Raw genomic sequence first — 10,674 nt, 5'->3', positions numbered from 1 at the left:
TTTAAATACAGGTAATTCGGCACAAACTTCCCCAAATCACCTATCTCCAGACGAATGTCGTTGACGATAATGCAACAACATGGTATATTTCCTTGTGAAAATCTTTCCGCATGCTGGACAAGTAAAGTTGCGGTGGCTTCTGTGCTGGTAATAGAAATGAGACCTTTTTGTTTCACTACATCGGAATGTCTTGTTGCACATGTTGCATTCATATTTGATAATGTTGTTGATGTTTTCTGCTATATGGAACAAATAAAAAAGAAATAACTTTAACTTTCTGTTTTGTTAAAAATTATTACCATTCTCACATAAGTATTTTAATTCATAGTTCGAATTCATTCCACTCTATACTTTTCTAACTCTATGTCAATAGAATCTTAACTCCATGTCTTACACACACACACAATCTTTAGAAGAAACTATTAACACTCAGTATATTATTGCTTCACGCAAAATATTACATGACATTAAAATCATGAAATTCAAAAATCTTGTAATTGATATGCTATTCACCGAGATAATATTAAGTTCGCAATTAGTTTTGTAAAAGAAAAACGTTACATTTTAGATAGATCGATAGAATTTTAAACATACGTATTTCTAAACATAAGTGATTTTTAATTAACTGTATTTAAACCTTTAATACACAATATTAATGACTTATCTGAAATCAAAATCTACTATTGTACGTGCCGTTGTAGTATTTTCAGGTAAAACCGATTTCCCGACCAATATCACAGAGGCGTCGAAACCGTGGGTGTTTTAGCACCCCCACTTTTACGTATTTGGTATACATACCAACTGTAAATTATATTACTATATTAATTTTCTGGGGGACATTCTCACCCAAGATTGAGCTGCCTTATACTTTCAATCTCTCATTGTAAAATCTGCATGTCTAGCCAAGTACCCCCACTTCTTTGTAACTTCTTCCTACACTAGCTTATAACATAGGCAAAACTCGTAAATAACAGCATATTCGATGAAAAAACAAGGAAAATAGGTGAGAAATAAACAAATTGTACACATTTAAAGCACAGTGAAAACGATTTTTATTTAGACACATACATAAAAGTTTGCTACTGCACAGACAAGTGAAATATCGCCTCAGTTGGATCAGTGAATAAATAGCTTGCTAGCTTTCTGTCCCTCAAGATGAACTTCTGCTGAACTAGCCATAATGGAAAAAAAGTAGTATTGACCAAATAAACGCGACTGAAAGCAATAGGTAAACTCGTTTTGTCCATTCAACAGCGCCACCTCGTAACATTTGTTCTCTCACAGCATTGTTCGACTGTTACATTTATTCAATGCTATGCTCGGCCAGAAAAGGATATTCCAGTGCCAGTACTTTTAACCCGGATGCTATATATTACTGCAATACCCTCTCTGGCAGAATAGACATTATCTTGTACAGAAAACAAAGCAAGTAGAACAATGTAATCTTAACAACTTCTTGGATCACGTGTTACCGCATGGACGCTAAACAAAAGAAAAAAATTCTAAAGCAGGTGGAAAATGTATATGTGTGCATATAATACCATTCAGAGTTCTGTATTTTACCTGTTACAAGAACTTTGTTTTCCCTATATTACCCAGGACCCAATTAAATATCATGTTTGCTAAAGCTGGTGCCAAGATTATGGGTTTCAGCTAAATATAATTAATATTCGTGGGTTGGCTATCCAAAAAGAAACTCAATAGCATTGTTTAAAAGTGCAGCAATTTGACTTCGGAATCCTCATATATTTGATGGTCAGCTGTTCTTACCCTTCCTTTTATAAATGTTCCATTTATTTCGAGTATTTATTAATGAAAAAAAATCCTATTATTATCATTCCAATACAAAAAACAACTGCGAAATTGTTTAAATGTAATATTTCGGTATACTCGTCAATCTACTTGAGAAACTTCCTCCTGATCGTATGGTCCACTGATATCCGTTGACGACAGAACCGTTCTTATAATGCAGTTGCTCAAAAACGATTGAACAAAATTGTAACTCCTGTATTTAATGGAAAAGGCTGGTGGTTAAAACGCTTGATTTACGGGATGTATTGAACCCCATAAGCGAACATGCTCGCCATTTCAGCCGTTGGGGCATTATAACGTGACGGTCAATCACATTGTTCGTTGGAAAGGATTAGGCCAAAAGTTGGCAGTGGGTGGTGTTTATTTACTAGCTGACTTTCATCTACTCTATTACCTCAAAATTGGGACGATTAACACAGATAGCCCTCAAGTAACTTTGCGCGAAATTCAAAAACAAATTTAATGGAAACCACATATCCAGTTGCTGTTATGCTAAAACATCTTTAAAAAAAAACGATGCCAGCATCAACATGTGTTTACCTATTTAATTAAACAAATGCCTTAAACACCATCTTTATTTGTTACAATGTTTACAGAAGATTTACCACGAAACGTTGAAAGTAAACAAACCGAAAAGCAAATCAGGTTACTTGACATTAGAATTTTTTTTTAACTTCAATATCAGGAACAAACAAAACATGGCGCCATGTTTTATAACAATATACTACTAGTAATATTATACAACATTAAATGTTACACTAAAAAATTTGCATAATGTAATCTTTAAAATAAATTCAAGTCGTCCTCATACATCTTTGCGTAAACTTTCGACTGATGTGAAATGTAAAACAAACATTAACGAAGAGGAAATATTTTCACGACAGTCGATATCAAGTTAAACAGAATAATGTCTGACATTCACTAATAAGCTATTTAAATATAATATCACTTCTATGATGATGATGTTAAACATATCTTAACAGCGTTATTTTGTAGCTTCTTAATCTCCAATATTAACGTAAAAAACACATCCTCACGAGTACGGTAAAGGTATTTAAATTTTGTTTTAACGCATATTATTTAACGAAATAACCTATACTTACGTGAAAATGAGCAAAAAAAAAGTTTTAGTTTGGATGATTCCGAACACGTACAATTTATAACCTATTAGTCTATGGCAAACACTTACGCCAGGGTGAAAAACAAATACATGTGTAAATCCCGCTTGACCTTTTTATGACTGATTACACGATCTTTCTTTGTATTTAATTCAGCCTCAGGAATTCATACTTAACATCTTAAAACAACGCCACAGTAGAAGAGTACAAACATTACGAACAATCTGAAGTTCTAAATAAATCTGTGTAAATACAAGAGGGGGAAAAAATCAACTGTCACACCCACAACTGTTCTTCATTAAATTTTCTGTAATAATGGGAAGTCGGAAAAACCGAGATATCTACGAAACTCGGTGTGTGTGTACATCGAATACCCCGTGCGAAAACACATATTCAAATTTTCTTTAAAAAAGGTATAATTTTCCTGGTATAGGACCCTGAAAACAATATTTAGGAAATAACGAACCCCTCCAAAAAAAAAGTAACAGCTTAATTTTAAAAGTGTGCAAATTACATATTCAAACTAATAACGCAGTAAATTTTCTCTTGAAAAACAATCGCTACAATAATTTTGCTTCTTTTCTTTATAAGCTCAAAACTATACAATGGGCTATCTGTCCACCGCAGGTATCAAAACCCGAGGTTTAGCGTTATATACCCTCAGACTTACCGCTAACCAACGAAAGTAAGGGACACTGTTTTTTACAGATAGATGTATAAAATATATTCTGTGCACCACAAGACAAACAAATCTAAACTAACATAGAAGACAGGAAGCTGAAAATGCAGAACAATTCATTTATAACATATTTATACACAGTTACATATGTGAATATAAGTATTCAAACTAATCAGAAGTAAATAACAAATCACGTTACAGTGATAAACTGAAATTCACTAAAATTACATGTACATCTTTAACAATGGAAACTGTAAAAGTAAAAAATGTATTCGCCGACACTCATTTTAAGTCAAAAATTTTCTATTACAAAAGGCATCTCGAAACTTTTAAAAATTACATTACTACTGATTTTTTGTTTATTACTTTTTAACTTTAAATGAAGCGTATATATATATATATATATATATAACTTGTGTTTCATCTCGCAATAATTCTTACAGTTTAACTCTTGTGACTGCTATACGAGCCATCGCCCACTCGGGATTAGTAAGGGCTAGACAAGTCATTTCCAAACCATAGCTACAAATGTAAAGAACAAGTTTCCCAGGCAGTGATTTGGTAACGATTGAAAAGGCAGTTAAAAGCACTATGTTTTGAAAACGTTATTTTTCTTCGGTAACTGTAACACGTCATGGTATAGGCCTAGGGATACCTTACAACAGAATAATTATAATTAAGCATATATGCATAGCCTAACTTTGTTAGGCTTAGTTTTGGTTAAATCTTCGCTGGAAAGCATTTAAATGCTAATGAATGAACATAAATCCAACTGCCAAAACTGCAGCGAAACGAGGAGTTTCTATAATTCTTCTTCTTTCACACAGGATTTATCCACTTTACGCTGACACGCAGCCTTGTGTCTTTCGAGGTAGCGTGATGTAAGAAGCTTTTTGCCACACCAACTACATGCGTAGGCTTTTCTTGATGATGTATGTTGTTCTAGAACATGCCGTTTTAAAGACCAGCAGCAGGATAATCTTTTCTTACAAACATGGCAAAAATAACGCCTAACTATGCATAAATGATTTTGATATCGTCGACTTGCATAGCTTTGTTTACATTTCGGACAAACAAATCGTTCTGTCTGGCTGAGATGTGACAAGTCACTGGAACTCTGCAAGACAGACAGAGGTTGACTGATGTCATTTTGATTATCACACTCAATGGAACCTAAAGGAAATCCCAAAAAAATAACCTCAGTCAGTGTGATTGAAATAATTCTTTCCATTTATATGATTAAAATAGACTGGAGATTACCTTCCAATAAACAAGTCTTTATTATCTTGATATAAAATAATACTCTCAAGTAAATATTTACAAAATGCTGAATGAATGAAGACAGCTGTATCAGTGATCAAATAAATGCATTTTAATAGGGAAATATTCCATTTAACATTGTTTTATATGAATAAGGCAAATTAAAAACAGAGAGAGAAATCTTGAATGATACCACTATTTGCAAATATGTTTTTGTTACTAAAAATCATTTTCAGTTGAAAACATCAATTTTTACAGAATTCAATGCACAGACTTTACAACCATAGTCACTTATAGATTGTTACTTTCCAGATATTTATAAAAGAATTACACTTTTGGTCAAAAGATTAATTATACAGTAACTTTTAGATTGTTACTTTCCAGATATCTATAAAACAATTACACTTGTGGTCAAAAGATTAATCATATAGTAACTTTTAGATTGTTACTTTCCAGATATTTATAAAACAATTACACTTGTGGTCAAAAGATTAATTATATAGTCACTTTTAGATTGTTACTTTCCAGATATCTATTAAAACAATTACACTTGTGGTCAAAAGATTAATCATCATTGTCAATCATTCTTGTGGTCAGATGGATAATAATCAAGGTCAAATAGTTACTCTCATAGTCACAAGGTTAATCATGAAGCTTAAATAATTACTCGTGGTCATAAGGTCTATCAACAAGATCACAATTCTTTATTTTGTCATAGCTCTAAAAACATGAATAAACCATTTAACAACAAAAATAGAGGAGAAGCCTGTATGTTCTGATATAAGACAAATTATCAGCATGTCAGTTGAGTGTTTTCTCTTAATTTACAGACATTTCCAACTGCTAAATCTTATTATTATAATTAAAGCCACAAAAGAGTTAACATTTTTATCAACTCCTCTAGGTCAAAATGAAATTTACAAAAGAATGCATTTTTTTATGATAAACAACTTTTAAAAGTTAAGATGAGTACTTGTTATAAAAAAAATTAATTAAACTTCAGAAGTGACAATATCCAACTGTATTAATGTATTCAGTTAAGTATTAATCAGTCTGTATACCCATACATACTCTCCACTATATCTTTTAATATAACAAAAAGTACATTTGATATAAATATGGCAATCTCGAATTTAAATTCAAAAAAGTCATTTTTATCAAAAATTTTTAGAATAAGTTTATATTACTTAAAATGGAAGTTCTAAGTTGTAGTAGAATACAGTGTATCTACCTTTCAACTTGGTAAGTATTATATCACCTTGATTTTAAGAAATGCCAACTGTGTTGGGTGAGTCACAAGTGCCGATATTCACTGTTGTTGTGAAGTAGTTGTAGAAAATTGAAGTTCTGCTGAGAAAAGATGCGTAGGCATACTGGGGGCTACTTGATAACTGACAATGTCCTGTTATGAAAGTCAATCAGTTGTTATCTCTGAAACTATCAGTTTCAGGTAAAAATGTGCTAATACAAAAGTTGTAGTGCACAATGACATTATTCTAGAAACATTACTTTCCTTATGGGTTTAGCATAAGTATAAGTTGTAAATCAAAAATTTTGTTTTAATTCAGGGTAAGTTATAAACTTAGGCAAACTCATGCACATTAATAACCTTCATTTGATCTTTATTATCTGGACGTGCCAAGTATAAATGGTCCCCAATGTCTCTAAACATCCTATGCCAGCAGATTTTTGATATTTCATACCTACTTAACAAACAACTGGAAAAATTAGATCTTTTGACTCACCCCGCGTATCAAATTTGTTTAGATTTCTTATAATTAACAATGATAAACTTATAAAGAAAACAAAAATAAATACTGCTTACAGTACCGTTTGTTTTCAAACACACTGTGCAAATGAAACAATTAGAGCTACAAGTGTTTTTGCCGAAAATGAGTTATCATTGTATGTCTTCTTGTGAAAACTTTTCCACAGTGGTTACAAGGAAATTTACGGTGGCTTCTGTGCTGGTAATGGACATGAGATCTTTCTGACACATATGATAAAAAACTTTTGTTACAGATTTCACATCGATAAGGCCAAGTCTGTTCACCATTGTCAGTAGGTAAAAATGGCCCTGCAATGGATAGAAAACTTTTACTTAAACAATAAAACATCCTTAGAACTAAACACATATATTAAAAATACCTCATTATTTCACTGAAAAACATTCATAAACTATTATGTTGTTGTATGTATAATAACAAAATCCCCAAACCTATCAATTTGTTGGTATAAATTATAAAAACATTTTAAAGGTTTCTAAATAAAACAAACACTTAAAAATAGCAATCAAATTATGACTATGACATATACAAGCTTTAACAGTTAAAACTGGGGTTAGAGTCAATTGTTTACATGAATTACATGGATAAAAGAGTGACAAATTATTTTCTTGCCACAGTTTTATAATCAAAGTGAAAACTGGCTTGGTAAGATTAAGACATTTTTCACCTAACAAACATTATATTTTTTCAAGACATATTTTCATCTTGCAACATAAAACGTTTAATTAGGTATAAAAAAAATTACAGTAACTAAGGTACAAGCTTGTATGGAAGTTGTGATAAGTTTCCATTTGCACTATTTCAACTGGACCGAGTTTTCTAAACTTACTACAAGGGCTAAAAAGTAGTGTCCACAGTTGTTTTTTTGGCTTCCTTCACTCACCACACACACAGATATATATATATATATATATATATATAATCAGAAGTTTTATCTTGAAACCCAAGTTTGACCTTGGTAGATTACTGGCACTGGTTATGGCCATTGCATATTGTACTTTGTAGCATTTTTAATCAAAGGGCATTATTAGGGACAGTTACACGTTAACTCTTTAACTCGGTTAGTATTAGGCTCAGTCTGTGTGCAAGAGGTATCTGATTTGATTTGCTTAAAAACAACAAACGATTGCATATGTAAGGTTAAAAATATATTTATTAAATAATAACAAATGTTCCTTTTATGACTTAAAGTAAAACTAAAAAACTAATTTCACTAAATTATAGTATTGCAAAAGAACAATATTTATATTCAGGAAACACATTAGTTCTTACTTTTAAGTTACGATCAACTCTCAGTTTTCTTAAAAAATTCTGAAGCATATACAAGTGGGCTTATAAGAGAGAAAACACCATGAACATTTCATATTTTCCTTCCTTATCTAACATTTTCGAAGGAAACAATGTCAATGACAAAAAAGAAGACCGAATGATTCACTACTCCAAGTATTACAATGTTCCTACCACAATATCCATGGTCGATATAACTTAACTAAAAATAGATCACTGATACACAACATAGTATTATGCTCTGTGGTGGTAATCACAGCTTCAACTTGGATATTAATACTTGTCACCAACACATCAGGAGGAACATATTGCCACATTTCTTACAAAAGAGTTCCATGTTTAGAAAGATTTAGATTTATTTTCTTTGCTCAGGTAGGTTATAAATTGTCCCAGAGTTCTTCAACAAAATACTGGAAGTCTATTTTGATCAAGGCAGATTTTGGATGTTATTTTTCTCAAACAACTTCTCAACATGGCATGCAAAGTGCCATAGTGCATTACTGTCATTTACAAGCAGTATGTTCCTCTCCATAACATCAATAAGTGTTGTATAGAACATGATGTAAAGGCATAAATTCATGGCAGTGGCTCTGTTGGCCTGCATTCCTGAACTCTTGTTAATGCACTCATTGACTGACAGATTCAATGCCAAATATGATATTTTGCTTTGTGTTTCAAACTCTGCATGAATTGACAAGTGATTAATTTTAAGCAACTGAGATGATACACCACACAGGTAGATTGAGTGGCTTTCAGTCCCTTAGCACATTACCCACAGTGGATTTGAGTGCAAGTTAGTTGTATCCTGGATCCCACACCACCAATTCTACAACCTTTTAGCATTTTAACTCCATCTGGCTGTTCAGAGGTAGCTGTTGATCTTTATAAACCAAATGGAGCAATGCATTGTAGGTTTCATGTAAAAATTCAATGGGTGAAGATGTGTTGCCCCTGATGTAATGCAGCATAGATCAGTGGGTCCCAACTGCTAGTCTAAGAAACTATCAATCTGTTGGTGTTTTTGTCAGGCTGCAGAAACATAGAGTAGAAAAGAAAAAGACAAGAAAGAAATGTATAATAATGGCAATGGAAAGCATGTATGTACAATTCTTTCTGCTGAATAAATATTTATATTATTATAACTGCACATTTTTTCAAATTTATTTTTACAACCATATGTTTAGCTAGGAAAATTTTAAGAACATCACATGCTTAGGATATATACTGTAGTGTGGGGCAGTGATGTACAACTGATTCTCCATGGCCTGTTGCCGGTCCACAGAAACATCCAGTTAATAAAAATAATAATCAAATAGGTCTTGCTTAAAATTCAATTTTGCAAAATTTATAACTTATACGTTTCTTTCTTAGTTCATTGTAAAATTTCATAACTTTCACTTCAGCATTCCTTGAAGAAGCTAAATTACAAAACAACACTATAATCTATATACTCCTAACAATCTGTAAGCATTTTACAATAATTTTGAAAGTCTATGTTGTGAAATAGGCTGGTAAACATTGGTGTACATGCCATATAACACTGTCAGTTAGTCACATCCACATCCAGTATAACGGCATTAATTGCTTAGTCAGTATTATAGCTTGTAACAATATTCTGTACATTCGGTAGTTCTTTACAAAACACCACTATTCTTACAATGATCTGTATTATAATAATTTACTTGGAACACTGATTAATGCTAATGTATTACACTGTTGTGTATGTTGGTAAGTATTATACTGTATAACATTGTTGTGTATGTTGATAGGTACCAGTGTGTTACACTGTGGTTATGTTGTTCATTGATATAGACTTTAGAGTACAATACTGCTTTATATTTTGTCACTATTATAGTGTATTATAGCATCAGGATTTCTGTATCCAGTTGTTACACTCATGCTACCTATCACAGCAGACACGATGTTAGCAAGTTTTCCCAGTTCTGTTAGACGATGTACTCTTACATGGATGTCTGACATGATAAGGACTTTAATTCTAGACAGATGTAGAAAATTAAATCCATTTCTTCAAAGTACATTTAATATTCATTACAAATATTATGAAATAAAACTAGGACTTCTAACCATGTTAAACTTGTATTTAATGTGATCTTTGTGCTGGAGCCTCAAAAAGGCAGTTGTATATTGAGAAAACTACAAAATTTTCTCAAGAAAAAATTTAAAATAATTTTAATAATATCATTGAGATAAGTTAGTGCACAATATAGTGCTCAAACAGCAAATATGGATCACATAAAAGGTTGTATTTTTGATTCAGAGATTTATTAGCTTTCTTTTTCCTTCTAACACATGGCATTTTAATATAGTTTTATATTACGTTTATTTTAACACTAATTAAAATTGGTCTTTCCAACTGTACACTTAAACCACAGTTAACTCAAGCTTTCCATTAACATGATATTCACAGTCTGTGACTAAAATTCCTAACCCAATATCCCATAGCTACTACAGCCAGCTCAGAAATAGAATTACCTTTCTATAAAATGTAGTTCAAACACAGCTACTGTAAAACACATATAATACACAATCCACTGTAACTCTCTTGATTCTGCACCAACTGTTTTTAGAAATATTTCAAAATGTTGAAACTTCTCAACAATTCAAAAATCATATATTTTCCTCAGACTTTCCTTACATCACTTTTTACTTTATGCATCAAAAATAAATCAATTTTAGAAGTGGTGCATTTAAGTGTTTTACACTCACAAAA

The 10,674-nt window shown here is 31.8% G+C and overlaps 1 long non-coding RNA gene across 1 annotated transcript in view; it reads right to left on the bottom strand.

Moving 5' to 3' along the window:
• Window positions 1-5,809: 5,809 nt before the first annotated feature.
• LOC111088420 overlaps window positions 5,810-10,674 on the bottom strand; it is a 27,024-nt gene continuing 22,159 nt past the window's right edge. Inside the window, exon 3 of the long non-coding RNA XR_002612942.1 lies at window positions 5,810-6,946. This is a non-coding gene — a long non-coding RNA (uncharacterized LOC111088420). The remainder of the gene's footprint in view (window positions 6,947-10,674) is intronic.

The sequence above is a fragment of the Limulus polyphemus genome, unplaced genomic scaffold (assembly GCF_000517525.1).
Source record: "Limulus polyphemus unplaced genomic scaffold, Limulus_polyphemus-2.1.2 Scaffold3723, whole genome shotgun sequence".
Taxonomy (NCBI): Eukaryota; Metazoa; Arthropoda; class Merostomata; order Xiphosura; family Limulidae; genus Limulus; species Limulus polyphemus.
Note: the sequence above shows the minus strand (reverse complement) of the source record. Positions and strands in the feature narration are given on the sequence as shown.